General features: G+C 37.3%; 1 protein-coding gene across 4 annotated transcripts in view; it reads right to left on the reverse strand.

Moving 5' to 3' along the window:
- ATF7IP (activating transcription factor 7 interacting protein) overlaps positions 1-24,841 on the reverse strand; it is a 181,281-nt gene extending 156,440 nt beyond the window's left edge. For 3 of the 4 annotated variants that reach the window (XM_067559658.1, XM_067559659.1, XM_067559655.1), the window contains exon 1: positions 24,729-24,841. The gene's annotated coding sequence lies outside the window, so the exon portion shown is untranslated. Of the gene's footprint in view, positions 1-24,435; positions 24,516-24,728 lie in introns of those variants that run through there. The other variant, XM_067559656.1, reaches the window with a different exon arrangement.
- Between the last annotated feature and the right edge of the window lie 229 nt (positions 24,842-25,070).

The raw sequence follows: 25,070 nt of genomic DNA on the forward strand, positions 1-25,070 counted from the left end.
TCAAATAAGGTGCCATTTTTAGACATTCTTCTAAACATAAATTAAATTAGTAGAATGAAGTCTTATACATTAAGTAATGGGCTAAATTTCTATAGAATAATTTACTCCTGTTAAGCAAGTACTTTCTAATTTGAATTTACCACTGCCTTTCATTTCCTCAAACTGTGGCATTTCATCCAATGCTTACAAACTTTGTTGGCTACAGATCGACACCTAAATAAGCATCTAGGTACCTGGAGGGAGGATGGGGGAGAGGGGAGAAATCAGCCCACAAGCCTAGGTGCCTAGATTTTATGCAGCAAAATTGAACATTTCGGCAGTATACTTAGTCACTGCACCTAGTAATGAAGCATCAGTAGATTAGGCAAAAGCTGTTGTCTAACCTGGAGGAAAATGAGAGAGGCTCCGGAATCACAGTGACAGGATTGGTTAAAAAGGTTTCAACCAACCAAAATTAAGTAAATGACTAATTTATAGATTCATAGAGTTTAAGGTCAAAACAGATCATTCGATTTAGACTGAATTCCTGCATAACACAGGTCACTGAATTTCACCCAGTTAGCTCTTTATCAATAACTTTGTTTGACACAAGCACACTTTTCAGAAAGGCATTCAGTCTTGATGTCTTCAAACCAAGAGACAGAGAATCCACTACTTCCCCTTTGTTCCAATGGATAATCACCCTCATTGTTGAATTTGTGTCTTATTTTATATTTGAATTGGTCTGGCTTCAGCTTCCAGCCATTGGTTCTTATTATGCCCGTCTCAGATATATTAAAAGAATCCTTTCGCATCTGGTATTTTCTCCTTCTGAAGGCACTTATATACTAGCCAAGTCACATCTCAATCTTCTTTTTGATAAAGAGCTCAATCTGTAAGGCATTTTCTCCAGCCTTGAATCATTTTTGTAGCTCTTTTCTGGACCTTTTCCAATTTTCCCAACATCCTTTTTAAAATGTGGACACCAGAACTGGACACAGTATTACAGAATCAGTCCCACCAATGACATATTTAGAGATAAAATCATCTCTCTAGTCCCTTATTTATACATCCAAGGATCTCATTAGCCTTTTTTTGCCACAGCATCACACTGGCAGCTCATACTGAATTATCTGTCCACTCTGAATCCTAAACCCTTTCCTGAATTACTGCTTTCCAGGATTCAGTCCCTCATTCCATAGGTATGACCTGCATTCCTTGTTCCTAAATATATAACTTCCCTTAATAAACTGGGCCCATTTAAACAAAAATACATCTCAGTACAGCCAAATTCAATCTGTATGACTGCCTTGTCCTCTTTTTATTTAATCACTCCATTAATCTTTGTGTCATCTGAAAATTTTAATCAGCAGTGATTTTAGATTTACTTCCAGATCATTGATGAATATGTTGAATAGACATTACTTAGAAACAATCCCAGAGGAACCTCACTAGAAACACACCCATTCAATGGTGATTTCCTATTGACTACTATTTTTTCAGCTCTCAGTTAGTTAAATCTTACTCCACTTCATGTGTGCTGTATTTATATAGTATAGTACTATTTTTTTAATCAGAATGTTGTGCAGTACTAAGTCAAACACCTCACAAAAGTCTATTACATCTAGGCAGTGACCTGTATCAACCAAACTTGTAATTTCAAAGAACACAATCAGGTCTCTTTTGACAAGACCTATTTTCCATAAAATGATGCTGACTAACATTAATTATATTGCTATCCTTTAATTCTTTATCTGCTGAATCCCATATCAGTTTCTCCATTATTTTGCCTGGGACTGATGTCAGGCTAACTAGCCCACAGGTAGTTGGGTCACCCTGCTTGCCCTTTCAAATATTGCCACAACATCAGCACTCTTCCAACTTTCGCCAGTATTCCAAGATTTATTGAAAGTTATCAGTGGGCCAGAGATCTCCTCAGCCAACTCTCAAGGACTCTTGGGTGCAAGTTACTCAGGCCTTTAAAAATCTCTAGTAGATGCTGTTTAACATCCTCAGTGACTAATGGACTGCAAAGCACTAACATATGTTATATGAACATCCCACACAGTTTCTTTCCAAATACAAAACAGAAATATTTATTGAACACTTATGGACTTTCTGCATCATTTACCATCTTCATCTAGTAACAGGTCTAAACAATTGCTAGGATTTCTTGTGTTTCTAATATACTTAAAACTCCTTAGTCCTGCCAGCCATTAATTTCTTCCTGATGTTTAAACTTCCCTTATCAATTTTTTACACTTCATAGCTTTTAATTTATACTGGTGGATATATATCCCCCTGCACATCCATTTGTTATATAGTGCTTTTCTATTTCTAAATTGTTGCCTTTGCTTTGCCAGTGAACCAGCAAGGGCTGTCAGCCAAAATTATGCCCTTCTTGACTGTGGAACTGGGCTTTTTTGTCCAACAAATAATTTTTATTTTTTTTAAAAGAACTCCCAATTTTGAGATTATGGAGATTACTATTCTAGTAAATTTTTAACATGACACACAATTACAAACTGAGAAGTTTTTGAAATAACAGAAAGCAAGCAAACCTATGGTCCATAACAAAATCTTTTCTTTTTAGTAAGAAAAGTTGTTCCAGCTTTCGGTGCTGAAGTAGAAAAATACAATACTCAGTTAGTCCAAAACGTTGATGTTCAGAACTTTCTTCCTTCCTCTGTTCCCCCAGGAGTACATTTCATTATTCATTTTCCCACACCTTCCAGTTTTATTATTAATTTCTCTGAACTAATTTTCTGCTCCTCATTGTTATCCAGCTTTAATTCATCCTTCTGGCATGACTGTATCTTCTTTCTGGTCTCTACTAACACTATACTTCAGAGCTGTCCTATCCAGTCAACTGCCCTCCAATTTTCTTCATTCTACTCCATCCTATTACTTGCGCAATGCAGCTGTCAGACTTCTCTCCCTTCCAATTTCATTCAGTTTAATTAAGCTCCCCCGGCTTTCTTTCTTAGTCCTGATCAGCACCCTTGACAAGTTCCATTCTTCCCTGTCTCTTTTTCTATTGCTTTTCTATTCCTTTAAGCTCCCTTTCCTTGTTTTCTTTGGCCCTAGTCACATCTCTTAGGCTTTTTCTATACTAGCACTTTTGTTGGCAAAACTTTTGTTGGTCAGAGGCATGGAAAAAAAAACCAACCACACACACACCCTGACCGACATAAGTTTCACCGACAAAAGCACTGGTGTGGACAGCACTATGTTGGCATGCGGAACTCTCCCGCCGATATACCTACCATCACTCATTGGGAGCGGTTTGTTTATGCTGGTGGGAGAGCTCTCCCCCATTGGCATAGAGCAGCTAAACCAGAGACCTTATAGCATCACAACTCAGCGGTAAAGCTCTGCCGCTGTAAAGTCTCTCACATAGACATAGCCTTAGTCTCCTAAATTCCTTCTTACTTCTTTACCCTAGCGCTGTTCGTGTTCCTTGGTGATATTCCCTATCTCTGGCACAGTTTGAAATCTTCTTCAGCACTACTGTCTCATAAGACAAGAGGCAACATGAGCGCATTCACGTGCAGAACTGGCACATATCTGCCAAACACAGTTCTTACATACACTGAACAAAGATGCTAAGAATACTACAGGTGCATATACACACAGTGTAAATTGCAATTAACAATATTTTTGATTGTTAAAACATGCTTTGTGTACAGAAGCTAGTTATTTTTGTCAATACCACTGATGGGAATGAAATTAAAAAGACAGAAAGCAAAACAATATCCTATTATAATTTGTTTACTTTTCCTATTTACAAATGCACATACTGCGCTTTCATTTGGGACAGATACAAACTCACAAGTATATGTATACATGATACATTCACAGATAACAATTCAGAGTACAACATTTTAAACATCAGTTTTGCCATCACCTATAGAAGAAATTTAAACAATAAGCAGTTTAAAAACAAACGCAGGATGATACAATTATATCTCATGACAGCTAGTAAGTTAAAAAAAAACCATTAGCAGATTTAAGTTTCTGAATCCTACTCCCTATAAGATGAGAAAGTTCGCAACAATGCCATGTTTCCACATGCATCAGTTGGTGTCACTGTAGAGGGAAAGCAAAGTGTAGCAAAATAAAAAAAGATACTTGAAGCACACACAAAGGAGTAAATGTTGCATCTCTGTGTTTTCTGGGATATCTGGGATAAGTTAAAGCCTTCAATTCAACTACCCAATGAAAGCATTTTATGGTTATTGCAAACTACTCTCCTTGCAGCAAGAATAAGCCAAAACATAAAAAAAATTAAAACAAAACAAGCTTGACTTCCAGACTCTCAAGAAAACGTTTGTTACATGTAATTCTCAAAACTGATATGCCTAATGTTCCTGGCACTTTGCAAAAAGAAAAAAATGTAAGTGGAAAGAGCAAGTTGACAGGCCTCTGAAAGATCAGGGCAAAGAAAGAGTTGCTTCTCTTACCTGGAGAACACTTGACACGTGTGAAATGAACTTCCTCCTCTATATAACCCACAGGCATTTAGCTCATTTGCATAAATATCAAAACTACAAGCAGACTTCCAGGTCGGCCATCTTGAGAATAAAATCCTGTTTCATTTACACACAAGCAGGAATACTGTAGGTTAGTCAGAGCGTAGGCTACTGCACTACCTTTCAGTTAGTGATCCACATCTGTTCAGTAAATTGTGCTCAGATCCCCACTAGTCACTTAAGTGAATAAATACATCAAGAGATGGTATCACTGAGGATCACTAAAAAAGTGTCTAGAATCAGAATTCCTTGTACTGCTTTCTGTGCTGCCAACTATTAGCTCTGCAGCAACTATGTGCAGTGAAGTACCTCCCACATACCACACAGTAGTACCAACAGGCATAAATGTATTAGAGTACAGCACAAGGCAGTGCATTAAAAAAGCAGCAAGCTAAAACGCCTCAATATTTCCAAACATTCAAAGCCTACCTACATTTAGGTGCCTTTTCTACACCTTTTCAGGTCCATCAACCCCGTTCTTTCAGTCCAGAAATTAGAATGTCTGCACACTCCAGGCAACAGAAAGTCCATGACACATGTTATTTGCTGCCAAAGCTGAGCCAGACTGCAGTTACAGCTAGCTGGCGCCAGTAAAAATTTACATAAAGGGGGCCTCATTTCATGACTAAATTGCAGCAGGATATTGCTGAGTAAAGCCTTCCTTTTTTTCCAATCAGACAACTACTGGTTCTAGAATGTACAGTCTAGTTATTTGTTTACCAATTGTCCAGATCCAAGTCCCAACAATAAGATTAACAATTAGCTTAATTTAGCTGCCGTGGAAAAGACTTTTATAGGCAATATTTTAATGAAGCGATTCCACTTTTTAATCTATTCCTAGGAAGGAGGACACAGAACTAACATTCCAGAGTTCAATTTGCTTTTAGTAAGTATATAGCTGTAACACAAATAATATTTGAAAGAAATGGATTAATCAAACTGTGTATTATTACTGCTTGTCTTTTAAACCCCTCAGCTGCTATTCCCCAATACCTGGGAGCCTCCCAATAGTAACTGACCAGCCACCGGTTTCACAATACAAACTGATCCAATTTTCATCTGCTGTTGACAAGCAACAAGCCTGGCTAGTTGGTTTAATTAAGACTCATCCCCTCATTTACTTCTTCATCACATATAACTGGGGATTCTAGCTTTTCCAATTTGTCCAACAAAATAGTTATCGGTAGATATAGAAGTCTGTATTTCATCATAACTCTAAATGCTTAAATCAATACACTTCTCCCTCCTAGTCAAAGCCCAGCAGTATTAATAATTTAAAATTATATACATATCTTAAGAATATTTCTATTCAGTTGCTGAACCTCTGAACACACACAAGTCATGTTTTGCTTTCATTTGGGATAGCTGTTTGGGAAAGGGATGAATCATATCTTCATGCCCTGCTGTCTCATTTAATATGAGCCTCTTTAAATGAGAAGACTCACTGTCACATCCAGTTTTAGTCCTTATAGCAGTTCAAAATGAAAAGCAGAACCATAGTAATGTTAACAGACTTCATATTTAGCAACAGCGTGATACTGCAACGTGGCACCAGTTAGTGGCACATCTGAGAAAAAAGAAACACAAATGAACAAACAAGAGTGCTCATCAGTTCCAGTCAGGCTCACTCCAGGGCAGGAAAGTCTGCTTTGCTCCACTCTCTTTGTTCTCTCCAGTTTCTTATTCCTTTTTTAATGTCCCCCGTTATAGCAGCTACAGAAAGGCAAAATTTTGTTTTATAGCCTCTTTCCATCGTAAGAGTATTTTGATTTAGGTTTGGTTATAGGTAGTTAGTTCAGCATTATACAAGTTTTTTATATTCCTCATGTTAGCACAAAGTAGTTTAACAACTTCAGAATTTCTAGTAATCCCAAATTACTTTATTTTGGTGCTTAGGCTGCACCCTTTACTGTGATATCAGAGAGCCTGTGGAGAATAAGTGAAGACGTTTTCTTTGTCCAGGAGGAATGCCAGACTAAATCACCCCCATTAGCCAAGTAAACTACACAAGAGATCTGGTAATAGGTTGCCTTGACCTCTGAGAAAATCCTGGAATTCATATTCTATTTCAACCAAATTCGTATTCATTAGCACTTGCAAATAGTGTATGGTAGTATGCTTCTTTCAATGGTTCTTTTGTCATTTGCAGAGCGAACCATCTGATACACAGCTTCTTTGTGAATCCTAGCCATGCAGCCTGTTAGATAAAGGGCACCAAATGCTGCTAAAAAATAAACTGCATTTCCCACATACAGTAAATTGCACTACAGCCACATGCACAGACATCAGTAACATCCTAGTAAGATTCTCAGCACACAACAAAAGTATCTATTAAGAAACAAGGCCAACAGTACTTCTTAAGGGGTTTGTATTAAGATTCTTAGCTCCAATCCTCTAATGAAATTCAGTGCCAGAGATTGCAGCCAGCCCAAAAGATTATCCATCTGTTGTGCTAAAAAAGGCACCACCCTGCTTCCAGAACATTCCCAACAAAGTCAAGGGCACTCCCTTGGTTTTAAGTTGTTTTCTACTCCTTGCTGCAACTGGTTAAGTGCTCAACTAGTTGTGATTAAGTAGGTTTTCAGATACTTGTGGTTAAGGAAATCAGAAATAGTTGGTATGTTTCTGAATACTTAACCAGCTAAGTTTTAAAAGGCATTATAAACTGCTCCCATGAAAAGGGTAAACTGGAACAGCTACAGGGCTTGTTAAACACCACATCACTGCAGCAACATCTGTTCCTCTCATACAAACAGAGTACCCTATGTTGAAAACTACCTAAACTAAACCCAGCAGTTTTTGTAGCTGCTTCCAAAATTTAGTTTTGTTTGAGATGAGTCCAACTTAGAGTGTTGTAAATTAAAAACTACATTATTCACTCATAAATCCCGCAAGGATTCTATTAATAAAAAGCCCAAATATTTTTCCTCCTCTTCTCCCCATTTAGGACGTACTGCTCAGCACACACATGAAAAGGTTTTATTACACTTGCATTCTTAATGCAGGTTTAACTTGGAACTCTCCTTCTCACACACACACACACACACACACACCCCCCCCCCCCCCAATCTAAAAACAGAATGATTTAAAATCAGCAGATGTATTGCATTCAAAAACTATAGGGTAGATTTTGTTAAAAAAATAACTAAATAAAAACTTTATTAGCCATCCAAGCAGAAAATGTAAACTGGAGAGACAAGATACCCATGAAAAGCAAATACTGCTACTTTGTGTACGTTCAGAATAAAGGTTCAGGACATTCTGCTAAGGAAGAATAGCTGTTTTATTAAGAAAAGAATTGGAAATAATTTATTCTAGGTTTTTGTCAAATTTTCCGTTTAAACGTATTTCTTCAGTAAATTTGTTTTGATTTTAAAAAACAAAAACACGTCTAAAAGGATAGACCCTGACACAGGTAGGTAGATTCTAGTGGCTTAATTTTTATTTATTTATTTATTTTAAACAAAACACCTCAGAGGAAAAACTGTTGCATTACTGGTTTTGTTTTTTTTTTTTTTTTTTTTAATAAGAAGACAACTTAACTTCCTCTTTACAGCACCAAATAGCAATTATTCACACATCACATGGCCAAAAGACTGGCATTTCCCCAGACTTCCTCTCTCTGGTTTTAGAAAGGCACAGAAAACTATATTGATCTCTACAATATGGAAACGGTCTACAAAACCATATACGTATTTGGTCCTGTGTGGTTTATTTCTCCGCAGAGGACTGTACCTCCAACAAGAAGGTCTGCAATAGTCAGCTTCCTACCATAGGAGAGGAGAAAGTCAGCTATTAATGGATAAAGTGCTGCTAGCCTGTTACTTAAGAGTCATAATTAATATTGTGCTCCCTTCAACAGCTTTAAAAAAAAGCATCTTCATTTCACTCAATCAATTGCAATTTACATTTGGACCTTCACCCTTTATTAAATGCATACTGAAGAAGTGTAAAAAAGTCTAATCCTGCAAATAAAGATGATGCAGAAAAACTAATATTTGACAAACTCAAAACTCTATTTAAGACACGGAATTCTTGAGAAGTCTTAATAAAATTTCATCTGTTATAAATTCTAATGGGCTAATTTAACTGAAATCGCATAATCAAAATGAGATTAAGTATTCACACTTCAAAACTGTTCTGAGTGCTTTGCAACCAGTTGTTGCTACGCCTTGAAGTACCCAGGAAGTGAGCAGCTTGAAAGTGACTGATTTATGTGCATTAGGGACTGCACCATTAAGAGTCCATTCCAGTTCAGTTTGAATCCAGCCTGAGATTATTTACTCCCAAAACATCTACCGAAAATGAGAAGATGCAGCTGTGGCAACTGAAACAATTCTGAGTTTTAAGAGGCAAATAAAAATTAAACAAGACATGTTAGAACAGTTTCAAGTGAGAGTAAGGTTTAAAACTGAATGAATCCAAATATCAGCATAAAGTTTCCATGTAAATGTAGATTATAATTTTTTCTGGTAGTCAAATTCTTCAGAAAGCAACTTCAGAAATCTAAATGAATATAAGTTCTTTGCGAATGATTGTTTGGCACTCTTCCCAGAAATTCACATTTATTTGACGTTACTAGCAAGAGCACACTCTCAGGAAACTACCTTCCAGATTTACTTTGTGTCAGCATCAAAGTCAATCCTCTAGAACGCAATAAGGCTCAAAAAGGATTTTAAAAAATGATGCAAAACACCAGAACGCAAGAACAATCAGCAGAGCCTAACAAAGCCCCAATGATAACCTCATATTAAAAATGTATAGCAATCATTCAGTTTAAAAAATTGGTATTATCCTATTAGACAACTCATATCTTCAAAACTACAAACACAATTCTAAAATGAACCAAAAGAACACACTTTCACGCCCAATTAAGTATTAAACTGCATTATCCGCATATATATATATATATATATATATATGAACCAATGATTTTTTCCTCCTTCCCCCCATACTAAAAAAACATTGTTAATGAAAAGGTAGTTATGTGTTAATAGCATCCAGCCACCCCACAACAACTAACACTCAAGACCCTGAAACGGAGGGTAACAGCAGTTTCAAACTAACAAACATTTTAAACATTTAAAAAAACACTAAAAAAAAAAAAAAAAAAAAACGCAAAAACCATCTGTCTAAGGCTCCCTGATGAGCAAGTAATTTCCTGCAGTGCACAGAAGAATGCTATTGCTTCTTAAATGGCCTTGTAGGAGGGCAAAGCAACCCAAAACAAAACAAATGTATAAACAATAAGGAGGCAGGGAGAGCAGGAAAGAAGAGGATGAAGGATAGTTTAAATGGTTACGGCAAAGAGTGGGAATACAAGAGGTCTCCTATGTGGCCCTGTGCAACCTCTCTGTGCCTTATCTTCACCTGTAAAATGGGTATAATTTACCTGCCCCCCCCACAGGGCAGTTGTGGGGCTAACTTAAGCTTTTCTAAGAGGCATCACAATCCTCATATGAAAGGCACAGTGTAAGTGCACAGTATTATTCTGAAGAGAATATTCAGAAAGAGATCACAGAACCACCCACCTCACTATATCTGTACAAAGGTGCTAGCATACTCATTCATTGTCTGCATTCACAATGGAACATAGCATAGCAAGGGTTAACATCAAGAAGAAATAGAACAGGTACAGCAGACTTGATAATTAAATTACAATTATCTGAGAACTTTACGTAAAACCTTCTGACCTCCTCCCCCTTCCTGTCTCCACTAGCTGGCAGCTGCTAGGGATGGTTTTGGGTACAAAATCTCAACTCCCCCAATTATTGCAAAACAGGGTATTACGTCAAATTAAAGATATGCCAAGAATTATGATGAAGTTTTCTTCCTTTCATTTGGGCAATATGGGGCATTAGCATCTGGATTAATCAGTAATGCAATCACACTGCTTTAAAAACACAGAAACCTCAGGAGACTTGTTTAGAAGATTCTGCTGGGATCAGAATGACTGTGATCTGCTTATTCTGTAGAAAACCAGAAATGCACCTGTGTGGGGGATGGGAAAGAAGTAATCCCACTGCCTTATAGCAAGAGGGAAGATAACCAAATACTAAATTTGGTGAATATAAAAAATATATATATTTATGTGAAGATAAATGGAGTGATGGAAAAATTCAGACATTTATGAGTCTAAGAATTCTGGAAAGATCCCCAAAGCTTTTAATACCTTAAGTATTCTGCCTAGTCAGCCAATAGATACCACTAAAATCAACTGATGCTGACAAGTGAAACAGTCAAGGCCAATGAACAAAACTAAAGTAGTATTAATAAATAAACTAATAATACAGTACTAGGAATATTAACTGCTTCAGTTCCACTGTGTATATTCAAGAAAGTCTCCCCAGATAACAGACCTTTATTTCTCTGAAAGACCCCCGTCAGTCGACTATGATCAATGCATGCATTTAATTATTGAAAGATTTATTCAACAAAAGCAAGTAATGATATGGCTATTCAAATTCTCATATATTTTATTAAAACTTTTATCTAGCTTTATCATAAAGACATAATAAAGATGCACACATAGTTCTTAGGAGACCCACCCTCTGTGCTGTGCATTATTCTTAACCTATCTCCTCAGAGCAGTGTATTCTCATTAACCCCAAAAGAACCATTAGAAAACAGTGTAAATAAGCAAGCATATATAGATTTTTTTAAAACCACATGGGGCATATTTCCTTTATTAGTTATAGGATATGTGCTGACAAAATTAAATTAATAGACAAAGTCCCTTCCCAGGATTTTTCTATGTTTAAAAAAAAGACTTCACTCAAAAAAAAGTTAATGTAGTATCTTCACATTAGAAAATTGTATGCTGTCTGTCCTGATCAGTTGTCCATGAGGAGGTGGGGGTATTCCTGATCTGCTGCTTGAGGATGTCAAAATCCTATTCCTATTATGAAATGATTTTATTATTTTTAAATGAATTCATGGTGAATTTAAGATAGCTAGGGTCAGTACTTGCCAGTGCTAGAAAAACTAAGACGAGAAAGATGATGCCTGTGTAGTGGAAAAATGCCTTTTTTAAAACAAACAGAAAAAGTAGAGCTCTACTTGTGCACATGTATAGCCAGTTATCCTTACCTCCATGCCTCAGGGCACTGCGATTCATTAAATAGTCTATAGCTAGTCAAACAGACATGAGCATGGTAGGCCACGTAAAACTATTAATCCTTTTAAATTCAGATTTGAATGAAAATATACTAAATAAAAGAGGAATGTATATCTTTAACTTTCATTTTCAGTGTTGTTCTTGTGGTTCTGCAAGCTTCATATTGTAGGTTATTGTTCTGGAATTGCAAATAGTTACTACCAAAACAAATATTCACTATTTAAATAAATGCTACTGTCCGCGTATTATGCAGAAGTTTTAAATTTTGAATGTTTTTAGTGTTTCAGGAAAGAAAAAAACATACATTGGAAATAATATGGTTACTGAATGCACTGCTGATTTAATATCCTCATTTCACATCTGCAATACAAAATTTCCAAGGGGTTATTTTTGTTTTTAAATGCAATTATGTAGCAAGCTCACCAGGGAAGGCCAAGTAAGTGCGGGGAGATTTGGCCTGGCAACAAAGTAAGCCGAAATGGGACAACTCAGGATGTTGGTAAACAATGATTTTTATACATTTGTAGTGATATGACCTTTGACCTTACCAGTCCCACCCACAAAATGCTTGTGAAATATTTGTATTTAACCTAACTCTTGAAGTGTGCACAGATATCCTGTTCAAAAAAAGGAAGCGTGGAGAAAAAAAATACACCTACACAACTCAGAATTAGTTCCCTCCCAAACATCAAAGTTGTAAATATACCTTGAAATTGTTTCTCAGTAAAGCAGAACTGTTTCTTACCTCTAAATCTGAAGCATGTGACTCCAGCAGACTTGCTTATTTGCATACAGTCAGGCTAAACTGCTGCAAAGAACACTTCGTCAGCCATTTTGAGACTGCACTGTCTCAGCTGAACTGAAAATGTGTTTAAAATGGCTGCAATGTGCACTCAAGATCAGCCACACAGTGACAACTCAGCAGTGGATAAAACGTTTATGTAGCAAAGCACCTCCCTCTTTACCACATGGCAAGGAATAGTACAGGCACAGGGGGGAAAATGGTTAATGCACATGCTGCAAGAATACTGCAGCTTCTCAGAGCACAACTGATCTAAAGAAGAAATGTGAGGCATGAAGACAGTCTTGTTACGTCTGTGAACCAGTCTGTGGCTCAGGATATATATATTGCATATCCAAATCCCTTCCTGATTCCAGGCAGCTCTAAGTCCATGCCACATATTAACAGCTATGGAAATAGAGCCAAATCATGCACAGAGCTGAGAGAAATTAGGGAATACGCTTCAAAAGGAGCCTCGTTTCAGTCCTAAAAAAATGGAAATCTGCTCAAGGCCATTATAGCTTTTATACGGTATTATCATCACCACAACATTACAGAAGTATTTGGGAAAACTAGCTACACAGTACAACAGTTACCACATTTGAAACTGGAAGTTTACTCTGTAAACCAAAAAGTTAACCAGAAGAGCACTTTTCAAGAGCACTAAACTCCACACACCAGGCAGCAAAAAAATCTTTGCAAGAATTTAAGTTCCAAACTAATATGTAAAAGCAGCAATTTTTTTCTGATGATAAAAACACCTTTCCAGGTGGAAGGATTCGCCATAGTTTCCCCTCCACATAAAGCAGTTTTTGAAAGTGACAAACTACAGAGTAATACCCTTTAAAAAAGGGAATATTTATACAGTATTTGAATGCAACTAGAATTAAAGGAGAACCTGTACCATGTTAAAGTCCACTTACAAAACACAATCACTTGGCCTACCAGCCAGTAAAATCTCAGTTTCTAGGAGAGTTCCTCCCTAATAACTTCACTCCATTATGTAGACACTTGCAACAACCACCATACATATAGTATGGCCATTATTATCAGGTTTCATTATGGGATTAACAACAGGGGTTTCATCTTGAAGAAAAGAAAAACCAAACATTTTATCTACCATCCACCACAAATGATGCGTGCTGCTTTTTGGAAGCTCATTATCATATCTTTTCCAAACCTTTCTAAAATTATACCATGTAGACTCGTTCTGGATGTTTCTGTTGCCCTTGGTAGTTGGTGATTTCAGAATTAGTTAATCATTCCAGCAACAGTCATCCGTTGTGCTCATTCGCACCAAAATTAGTACTTGGTACTGACCCAGAATGTTGAACTAGGCTATATGGTTGAAACAAAAGAAAAAGAAAAATGCACATTGACATGGCCTGCAATGCAATAAAAAAATACCCATACATATATAAATAAGTGAGTCAACCTAGCTCACTTAGCAGCTTTGATTAGATTGTACCGGATCAGAGGAGAACTACAGATATGCTTGTAGTTCTGTGCCTAAAACAAACTTGTTCAAACAAGAGAGACAGAATTAATTCCATGTAAGCCTCATATCTTCTCCCAACTAACAGTCACCTGCAATTCAAACTAACATCACAATAGTTTGTAAACAGAAATCAACCAACATTTTGAATGATTGGCTATTCATCCAGTCTAGCCAAATGTCAATATTTGTTATGAACCTTCTGTTTACAGGCACTTAGAGCAGTGGCAGAAATTTCAGACCACAACATTAGCTTTTATTTTATTCTGATCACACATACATACACACTCTCACTTTAAGCATGCACTTCTGCTTTGAAAAAACCACTAGAAATAGGGTTCCATGCCTATTGTGTTCTCAAAGATTTCAAGATCATCAATTTTTTTTGTTTGTTTTTTAGTAAATTGTATATCTTTTCTAAACATCAACCTCACAAATTCTACTTGGGATCTGAGTGTCAAGCTAGGTTTCTTCCTTCTCTCTCTGTCACCAGCATTAAAGGTTCCAAATTATGACATTCCACCTATACAATACCAAGGTTTTTAAATTATGCCCAGTCAATGCAATCTGTGAAAACTTAATGGATTCAACAGGTGTAACTGTTTGGCTCTGTAACTACAATTTAGGAAATAATTCTGCTAATGCAAAAGAAGAAATATAATCCATCTCTCTTTCAGCATGGCAGACCTAATACATCTAATACATTAAAATGTTGTATAAATATACAAAGGTTCTGATTCAGCAAAAAACATGCATAACATTCATCATGTCTAGTCACACTAAAGTCAAATTGTCTATTCATGTTAAGGTTATGTACATGATTAGACCAGAATTCAGCAAGTCAGGAAAGTCAACAGATCCGACTAAACAGACACAAGCCATGTCAATAGGAAAATGAGTAATATTTCAAAGCATGTTAACTCAGCTAACACACTGTAAGGGACCAGGGCATAGGTGGTCTGGCCTAGCAGTCACAGCTGGGCTGAGGTCTGCTCACCAGGGACAGTAGTCACCAGGCAGGAGTTGGAAGAATCTCAAGTCAGGTTCCATAAGCAAAAGTCAGGCTAGGGTGGAAAATGACATCAGAGGCAGTACCAAGCTAGGATTGAGAGGCAGAAGTCGGGGTCAGAGTCAGGCTGGAGTTGGAGACTGCAGATCATGAGATCAAGCAAAGTCTGGCACTGCAGCAGGCCAGAGTTTATGTGGTTGCCCAGACAACTTCCTGGGGTAACCCCTGAAGTTAAATAAAGTGCTTGGCCAACCAGAGGGCAATAGAATACTGTCACTCTGGGTCTCTTGGGCGGTACTTCCTGTGGTGCCTGCTCTCTATAGTGCTCCCTAGTTGTGCCTCTGTTTGGCTTTCAGTGACGGGATGGATCACTTGATGATTACCTGTTCTATTCATTTCCCTCTGAAGCACCTGGTATTAGTCACTGCCAGAGGACAGGATACTGGGCTAGATGGACCATTGGTCTGACCTAATATGGCCGTTCTTATGTTCTTAACTCTGCCCAGTAGTGACCCAGGCAATAGCCATATGATTATTACAGTATTTTAGCATTTGTGGTCACAGATGAGATTAAACTGATTTTTAAAGATGGATTTTTCTCCCCCCAAACTCCATGAATAGTAAACATGAAACCACAGTGAATGCTCCCACGTGATGGTTTAAAGAGTAGTGTAAGTCTTACAACATTTTAAAAATATTAACTTTTATGGACAAATTCTCTGCTATGCTCTGACGGATTTATACAACTCTGGAGCAGCAAAATGTAGCCGGAGAATACTGAACAGTTAAATAGAGTTTACAGTTGTTTTGCATCACGAAAGCAGTACAAAGCAACCAAAGCGCAGATCTTAGTTTTTCTTTCCTGTCCCCCACATTATCCTGCACACACATTCCTCTGATTCTCCCCATCCTCTTACCCTCCCCACTGAGTAGGACATCAATTCATAGTATGAACACGGACACAAATTTAAAAAAAAGATACCCAGTTATTTAGTTTCAAAATTAGCTCTTGCACATTTGCCTTCTTTTAAAAATGTGAATCTCTCAAAGATTTTTGACTCTACTACATATATGGATAATTAGACTTAGGCATTCCAGTAGACCCAGTCTACCAAATAAAAAGAATAATTTTTTAACATAGATCTACACAAACCATCCAATCAATTAAATCTATGTAAAAATAAAATGCCTGAATTCTCATATCATAAAATAAGAATTTACAGGCAGAAAACACATGGGAAAACTAATGCAAAACAATTCAAGATGAAAATGGCTCTTTAACCTCACAAAAAATCAGGAAAATCAGAGTTTGATCAGTGTTTACTTCTCATTATATCACCCTGTTGCACCTAAGCACTGCAGATCACACATTTCCAACTGGGAACAAGGAAGCTAGTTTATGTTTTTTGATATTGTGAGACTGCATACATGTTGCGATGCTTAATCTGTTAATATCTGTGAAGCACATAGCAAAGTAGTATTATTATTAAACTGTGATGCAATACTTAATTAAAATAGCTAAAGATAAAATTTCAGCTTTAACCAACTTTCCTGCCTATGGTCTCAATTTGAATGTACATGTTTGTATAAGTATATACATTTTATAAAAATTCTAGATTTCTGTAGCATAAATGGCTCCTCAGTGTTGTGTAATGGAAGAGAACAGTACAAAATGGCCACCCTACTGACAAAATAACTGAGCTTTGCATTATACAGTCTACTTGAACGATTAATTGAAACAGTCTAGAATAACTGCAGCTGTAAAATCTGTGCTTCAATCTATTAAAATCATTTTCTGAAAATGAATCTGAAAAGGAAAAATGGTTTCTGCTTTTTCAAATTCCAGTCTATTCACAGCAGGTTAGCTATGTTGTGTTCTTAATGTTAACAAAAGATAAAGGAATTTAAAGTAAATCAAAGGCCTGGAGTACAAAAAACACATTTAAAAGGAATGTACTCATATAAAAGCCAACTAATTTACTAAACTTTCATATGATTTGATAGATTTGTTCCTGGAAGACACAACAGTCGATGTAACTCACTGGCACATTTCTATTCATTTACAGAATGTATGGCTCAAAATAAAACATCTCAAAGCTGGACAGGACACTGGTATGTTTTTTAAAAACCTCTCTCATTAAACATAAGTTAGTGTAAAGGAGAATTACACTAATATGCACCAAGGAAACAATAGTTTCTGGATTTTTGCCACAATTCCACATTTAACACCTAATGTTGGTTTTTAATACTAACAAATACATGTGGTCCAGACAGAAGATTAAAGTACTTAGTATTTTTAAAAATGGAGGCAGTGGCTTTCATATACATAGTTACAATTTTAAAACAACCTTCTTAAAAAAAATTAGCATCTCAGTGGTACTAAACAAGTGACAAAACAAGAGTGTGTGCACTAGAATAAAGTATATTTTTAAAGTTTATTCTCTAGTATAGTAGCACAATTTTCAAATAAGACATTGTATTTGTCCCACACTGGTTTTGCACTTGATCTTTCAATTGCAAGAAGCTAATACTTTGGATATTAGAAAACACAATGCTTACATTAATTTTTTTCTAATGAGCATCCTGCTCATTACCACAGTTTGATTATCTTGTGATACTTTTTGAACCTTATAAAAATTAATATGCTTGTTCATATACATCATACTATCCACAAAAAGATCTGATAAGGTAGAGTTTTATTAAACAAATAAAGTAAAAATGTGTCATCAACTGAGATCTCATATCAAAAGTTTTGGAGACTAATATAGTGCAATGCTGAATTGCATGAGAAGTCCCTCTTCATTTCTGTTTAGGATGCTACAACCATACTACACACAAAAAAGAGCCAAGATAAAAGACTAAAAGCCAAACCTAGTTGTTGTTGTTGTTTTTTGGAGATAGAAAACAAAACACGGACATCGAAGAACAGAGTGTAAAACAAGTACAAACCTTTCCAGAAGTTTAGGGACAGATCCATGTTTCTGCAGGAGGCGGCAATATATTAAGCTGAATTTCTGATGATATATAGTAATTATTTGAAGGACTATATATGCATTATTAATTTTTTTGGTGAGGAGGGGACTTTGCAACACATTAAAGATGTTCATGAGCTTACATTTTGAAGTATAAGCCATACTGGTGTTAGGATATTGAGGCCCTCTCAATAATATTACAGTCACACCTTAACTCTGGAAAGCTAGTAAATTGTCTCTATCGTGCTTCTTGGTCCAGTTCAACGTTTGTCATTTAAAAATCAAGGGTTCATGCGTTCTCCACAACCCATCTTCATATCAGTGCATCATTTCATGATCAGTTTATGAGGACTGAAGTTGAACCAGTTCTAGAGAATGTAAAACTGAACATTCTAGTGCTTCCAGAAAGTAAAAGATTTTATTTAAGGCTAAACTTTTAAATTTCCCTGCTTCGATGGTCAGAAAAAAATTAGACATTTGCAGACATTCAAACAGGGTCACATTAAGGCTTGCAGAGAAGTTCAATATATTTACCTGTATATTGAAATCATAGCACAATACAAAATTTATCAAGTAGACACATGACATTGGCTCTTTGTAAATTAAAAAAGAACCAAGGCCCACATTTTGCAATGGTCTCCATGTGGGTGAACCACCATGCCTCAATAATCACAGGAAAGTTGAACTAGCAAAAATTTCAGTCATGAAGTGTCACCCAATTCAAATCTTCTGAACATTTATTTAAAGGCTAAAACACGCTATTAGTTGCTCAACGAAGACTATTTATTTGTTAGTTAAACATGCAAACTTCAGGCACTTAGCTATCCCCCACATCTCTCTTTAATGGACTGCCAAAGGAAAACAATGAGCTACAAGGGGACTAAATATGCTCCCAGGCAAGGTGGCTGTCACAAGCAGAAATATTTTGGACCACAGCTGTGGAAGATATGCTCATGCTACAGAGTGGACACCATTTCTTATACTCACATTGTAAACTCTCTAGAGCAGGGACAGCCTTTTCTTTGCATGTTTGTACAGTGCCTAGCACTATGTCCAAGACTGATGCAAAAAAATGGCAGATGAAATTCAGGGTTGATAAATGCAAAGTAATGCACATTGGAAAACACAATCCCAACTATACGTACAAAATGATGGAGTCTAAATTAGCTGTTACCATTCAAGAAAGATCTTGGAGTTATTGTGGATAGTTCTTTGAAAACATCCACTCAATGTGCAGCAGCAGTCAAAAAAGCTAACAGAATGTTAGGAACCATTAGGAAAGGGATAGACAAGACATAAAATATCATAATGCTTCTATATAAATCTATGGTACGCCCACACCTTGAATACTGCGTGCAGATCTGATTTCTGCCCCTCCCCCCAATCTCAAAAAAGATATATTGGAATTGGAAAAGGTATAGGGAAGGGCAACATACCTAGGGGTATGGAACAGCTTCAGTATGAGGAGAGATTTAAAAGACTGGGACTTTTCAGCTTCGAAAAGAGATGACTAAGGGGAGATTTGATAGAAGTCTATAAAATCATGAATGGTATGGAGAAAGTGAAAAGGAAATGTTATTTATTTTTTCACATAACACAAGAACTAGAGGTCATCCAATGAAATTAATAGGCAGCGGGTTTAAAATAAACAAAAGGAAATAATTCTTCACACAACGAACAGTCAATCTTTGGAACTCTTTGCCAGGGGATGCTGTGGAGGCCAAAACCGTAACAGGGTTTAAAAAAAGAACTAGATAAGTTCATGGGGGATAGGTTCATCACTGACTATTCAGGGATGGGTAGAGATGCAACACCATGCTCTGAGTGTCCTTAGCCGCTGTTTGCCAGAAACTGAGAGTGGACAACAGGGGATGGATCACTTGATAGTTGCCTGTTCTTTTCATTCCCTCTGAAGCACCTGGCATTGGCCACTATCGGAAGACAGGCTACTTGGCTAGATGGAGCATTGGTCTGATCCAGTATTACCGCTCTTATGAAGCTCTTAGATGTTACTGCAATATACATAAATAATACTTTCACTTGTGCTAAATACCTTATGTACTATCAATTGCTGTCTAAATTGAAAAAAGATGGTAGGCAGCCTCACAAGAGGATGCCAAGTTCAAAGGAGCATAGAAAAATCCATTGTCACACAGCATCCCTCTTCAAGCTGGCAGAGGCCTATTAGGAGAGTCATTACTACATATATTTGGATATTTATAAACACATTCATCTTCTATAGACTACAAATCAAAAAGACTAATGTAAAAACTTTCCTCATTAATGCACTATAACTATTTCTGGCATAGAAGGTGGCAGCTGTTTAAATGAGCACCTAAAAGCTTTATTACCAGCAAAATCTTTCAAAATGTTAGATCCAACCATATATTACCTTTTAAAAATATTTTCCCCTGACCACTTTTACCAATTTTTTTTTTAAATGGAAAAACCAGGTTTTTCCCATCTCACAGCTCATTTTCTCTTCCTAGATCTTTTAGGAAAGTTGTAATGTTGAATTTGTGATACCATAGTAACTTCAACAGCAACAAGATGATTTAATAAACACAAACTGGAGGATGGAACAGAATTATTAAGTTGGTGATAAACTGAGAAAACTTATTAAAACCACAAACTATTTTCAGTAATAGTGACTTATTAGCATGGTACTTTTTTGTACGTATATTCCGTATTAACTTTGGCAGTGTAAAAATATCCTTAAGACTTTTGGCATAGCCGTTCATATTAACTAGTAAGCATAGATAGTAAACTTAATTACTAACTTTTCAAATAGAAAAACTGGCCTTGGGAAATGGTTAAGTATACTTTAAAAAACAAAACCAAACCTGACTTAGTATCTTGTATACCAACTGCTCCTCTTTAAAAAAAAAAAAAAAAAAAAAAAAAAAAATTAGCCTACACTTTATAATAGAGTGAAAAACATTATTAAGAAAATACACCACACTGAAAAGACTCTATTCAGTTTTTTTAAATCCTTTTCCCAAATACAATTATTAGTGAATATAGTGAATAAAACATTTTCAAAATTTGTTGTTTTACATGTTTACATTACAGCAGTTTTGGTGAACTAAGAAATAATTTTTCTTCTGCCAACTTTCTCCGACCCCCCCTCCCTTTTTTTTTTTTTTTTTTTTGAAAGTTTCTTCAACAATTTTCAATCCTAAAAATGGAAACAGCCAACCTGAACACTTCGTTAGTAGCATAATCCCATACCAAGTGGGAAACTGACATTTCAGAGTGAGTGAGTACTTCCAGGTTTTTTGGTGGTGGAAATATTATAAAAGAGGCTCTCCAACAGGGAAATTAATGCACTGCAGTTGATGTTTAACTTCCAAGTATGCGAAATGGACACAACTTAATATTATCAGAAGTAGAAGGAAGTGGCAAATACTAAAGGTTAAACATGGCAGCCACAAATGATTGGATGTGTGCAACTCTATAGGACTAATATTTCAATGAAAACTATTTAGATGGTTCAAATATGAGAAATTAAGAGGTCCACAACAGCAAAACATCTGATAAGGTTTTTTTTTCCCCTTGGGCAGTGGTTTTCAATCTGGGGATCCGCAGACTATGTTTAAGGGGCTCGGGAAAGGTTGTTGTTACCATAGAATGGCGGTTGTCAACCTCTGGTCCACAGACTATGTGTAGGATTTCCAAGTGGGTCTGCACCGCCATTCAAACATTTTTGGGGTCACAAATGAAAAAAGATTGAAAATCACTGTCCTAAGGTATACATAATTATCTCCCAGTAAATATGAAGTACTGTCATTTCTGCTGAAACAGTAAAAAAATATGTGCAATTCATGTAAGTCAAGTTCCAATGTATAGAATTCAAGAGATGCATGTTAAATTAGTGTGAATGGCAACATATGACAATATGTTCAAAATATCACAATAGGAATTTCTTCAGGATCTCTGGCCCAGACCCTTCAAACAACAATTATTACACTCTGTAGCGCAATTGAATTTCTATTAAAGCAGTAATTCTTCTTTGCACCAAACACAGATATGCGCAATTTGGTCTGAGCTTCAAGTTCTCCTAACTTTATGAAACAATACAAAACTGACAGTTATTTGTAATGACCGTACCTAAATACACAAAATGAGGTTTCTGTATACAGTATTAATATGTGTGTCTAGATGACAAACTTGATGCAATTCCAAATGAGTAACATCTCATATCATTTTTCCTGATCTCTAAGTATATAAAAATGTGATTTGATATTTACAGCAGGTATAAAAGGCATAAGGTTTTCAAATATGTGAAAAAAATGTTACCATGACCAGCAAGATTTAAAAAAAAATAAAAAATTGTGAAACTTAATTAAATAATTGTACAAACCACTGTGCAAATGTTAACAAATCAAGCCTTACAAAGTCCTTGTAAACATTATCATCCCCATTTTACAGATGGGGAAACTGACAGAAATTACATTACGTACCTAAGATCACACAGTAAGTAGCAGAGCTGAATTTAGAACTAGAGAATTCCTGATCCTCAGTCTGATGCTCATTTATATACACACAGGACCACATAATAGAAGTCTTTAATTAGACAAAGTAATGCTTGTTTCTTACATTCTGATCAATTCTATATTTAATTATTTATTTAGCTGGCACTGTATGTTACTGAGACCATAGAGATTTAAGCAAGCATTATTAACTACATTCCCCAACCTTCCCTAGCAGAAACTAAATATCTATCCAATATTAACTTCTGTAAAAGTTTTAATTGTAATAGTTACATTTTATATATGATTAAGGATAAGATGTCATGGAGATCATGGATTCCATGACTTTCAGAGACCTCCGTGACTTTTTATGAGTCAGTCCCAGGATGGTGGACAAGAGCCGTCAGCCGGCAGGTGCCCTGGAGCTCCATGTCGCCATGGTCAGCTGTGGGCCCCCCACAGCTCTCAGTCTCTGGGGATGGTGGGGGGACCTGGAGCCCTCAGCCACTGTGGGCAGTGGAGCACCCCATCCCCTTTCTGCAACGGGGCTCAGGCTCTAATGTCTCCCCTGCTCAAGCTTCAGTCCTCCTTCAATCAGACCCTTTTTGTCACAGTTATTTTTAGTAAAAGTCAGGGACAGGTCAAGGGCTTCTGTGAATTTTTGTTTATTGCCCATGACCTGTCCCTGATTTTTATTAAAAATAACCATGAAAAATTTTATTCTTGTATATGATACCAAAGATGTATTTGAATTTATGGAATAATTCAAAGTACCTTGTCAACAAAGGAAAGTTGTACTATACACTATTCTTGCATACACTAATTCAGTTGAAAGTACACAGTTCAAAAAAATGTTATATTTACATTTAATTGAGGAAACTGACCATTTATATATTGATTTGTAATGCATTGTCTGATTACAGACAATGATAGACAGACTTAATTAAAATGTCTAGACATGCAAGCGTTTTTTGTCTGGGGCTGCAGGAAGGTAGCAATTTTAAGCTTGACAGCCTCTCCCCCACCATTGTACTGTGCAATACTTATGTTCTCCTCCTCCATTTTTAATCTACATCTTTACACCTGAAGAATGTTATCAAACAAGTCACTCAGTGTTAAAAAGTCACGTGAGCAGTGCAATGATGAAATATTATGCAATACCAGAGCCAATGGCAATCTTTACTAAAATAACTGGACAGGCACTAAAAAAGTAATTTGAAAGAAATATACCAACTAGGAGAAATAAAGAATGAAGACAACTGCAAAACCTTTAACATGCTTGCCATGTCTCAACTAAACGCTCTCAGTACAAAATTTCAACATATTTCTGAAAATATGAGTTAAAATTAATTCTAAAACTTGGAACCCTGCGCTTTACATATGAAGACTATGGTTATTTTAATTCTATTGTCCAGCAGTTTGTTCTGTCACATTTGTTCTACATGGGCCTCCCTGCAACTTGAGGCAGGGATTCTGTTCTTTGTTCAGTTCTCCTAGACTATTGCTGTAGAATACTGATGTGACATGTAAATAACGCATAGCTATGGCAACTTTCCCATTTCAATGTGGAAATGCCCTCATTTTTAGTAAGTTGCTTTCTGCTATGAAAATCTTTTCAAAAGCCATACTCTGTTAACTCATATCGAGGTATTACGGCATTTAACTCCTAGCCACTTCTACAGATAAGTAAGACACTGAGGACCACATCTATGGCATTTATAACTGCAACCAACACATGCATGCAGCACCATAGCAGTATTATTACCAACTCAGCGATAAGCATGGAAACACTCGCCTTTGAGACCTTGCACATCTTGACCCATCCCTGGACCTCCCAACCCCCACAGCCATTTTGACCCATTGCTTCCCCCCGCCTCCCAAACCCTGTGGTGGTACAAGATACAGGAACACTCTTCTTCAGGTGGTCCCATGCACAAGGCAGGAGTAAAAAGTCTGTGACTGCAGCTTTCCAGCTCTCAGGAGGAGCCAGAGGCATCTGCCTATTGTACCCTGACTGATGGTGGCCTCAGGGGGTCAGTGCAGAGCCCCAGCTTCGCCCCTCCCCATCTAGCACCTACCTGCGTCCCGCGGCGGCCCCTGGCGGGAAGTTCCACACGTGGGAGGAAGAAAAAGGCGCCCTTACACCCCACACCCCACCTGCGGCAACCTCTGGGCAGGAAAAGGCAGTGCGCATGCGCGCAGGAGCATGCACTGGAGCGTGGTCACGTGCTCCCATGCAGCTAACCCGTTGGCATCGCTGCAGCTCTGACGCATGCGCGCTGCGCGGATACCGCGGGGCAGGGACGAGTTCCCGATAAAGTGCTGCCGCTGTCGGGAGAAAACAAGAGCAGCGTCGCGGCTCGTGCGCTACCTGTGTCCGTGAGTCCCGCCGCAGACTGCGCTCGCGCTCCCGTCTCTCGCCGCTTCCGCCACGGATTCAAACCCGCTACAGATCACAGCTGCCTTCCCCAGATACGAACACGGCACGCGCCGGGCCGTTATGCAAATGAGGCCTACATCCCCGCCCCCTGATCCTTGGCCACGCCTCTCTGTGGGATCGGGTGCGGCCGTGGGGGTTGTTTCACAGCCGGCCAATCCGAACGTCGGCCATCTTGGCGGCATGCAAATCAGCCGCAGTTTTATTTAAATGAGTGTGTGGCTCCGCCTCCTGTCGTGTGGCCGTGGAAGGTTACTTCTGGTGGTGGTGGTGGTG

This window comes from Emydura macquarii, unplaced genomic scaffold, assembly GCF_026122565.2.
Source record: "Emydura macquarii macquarii isolate MOO-44397 ecotype Brisbane River unplaced genomic scaffold, CSIRO-AGI_Emac_v2 contig_2205, whole genome shotgun sequence".
Classification (NCBI taxonomy): Eukaryota; Metazoa; Chordata; order Testudines; family Chelidae; genus Emydura; species Emydura macquarii.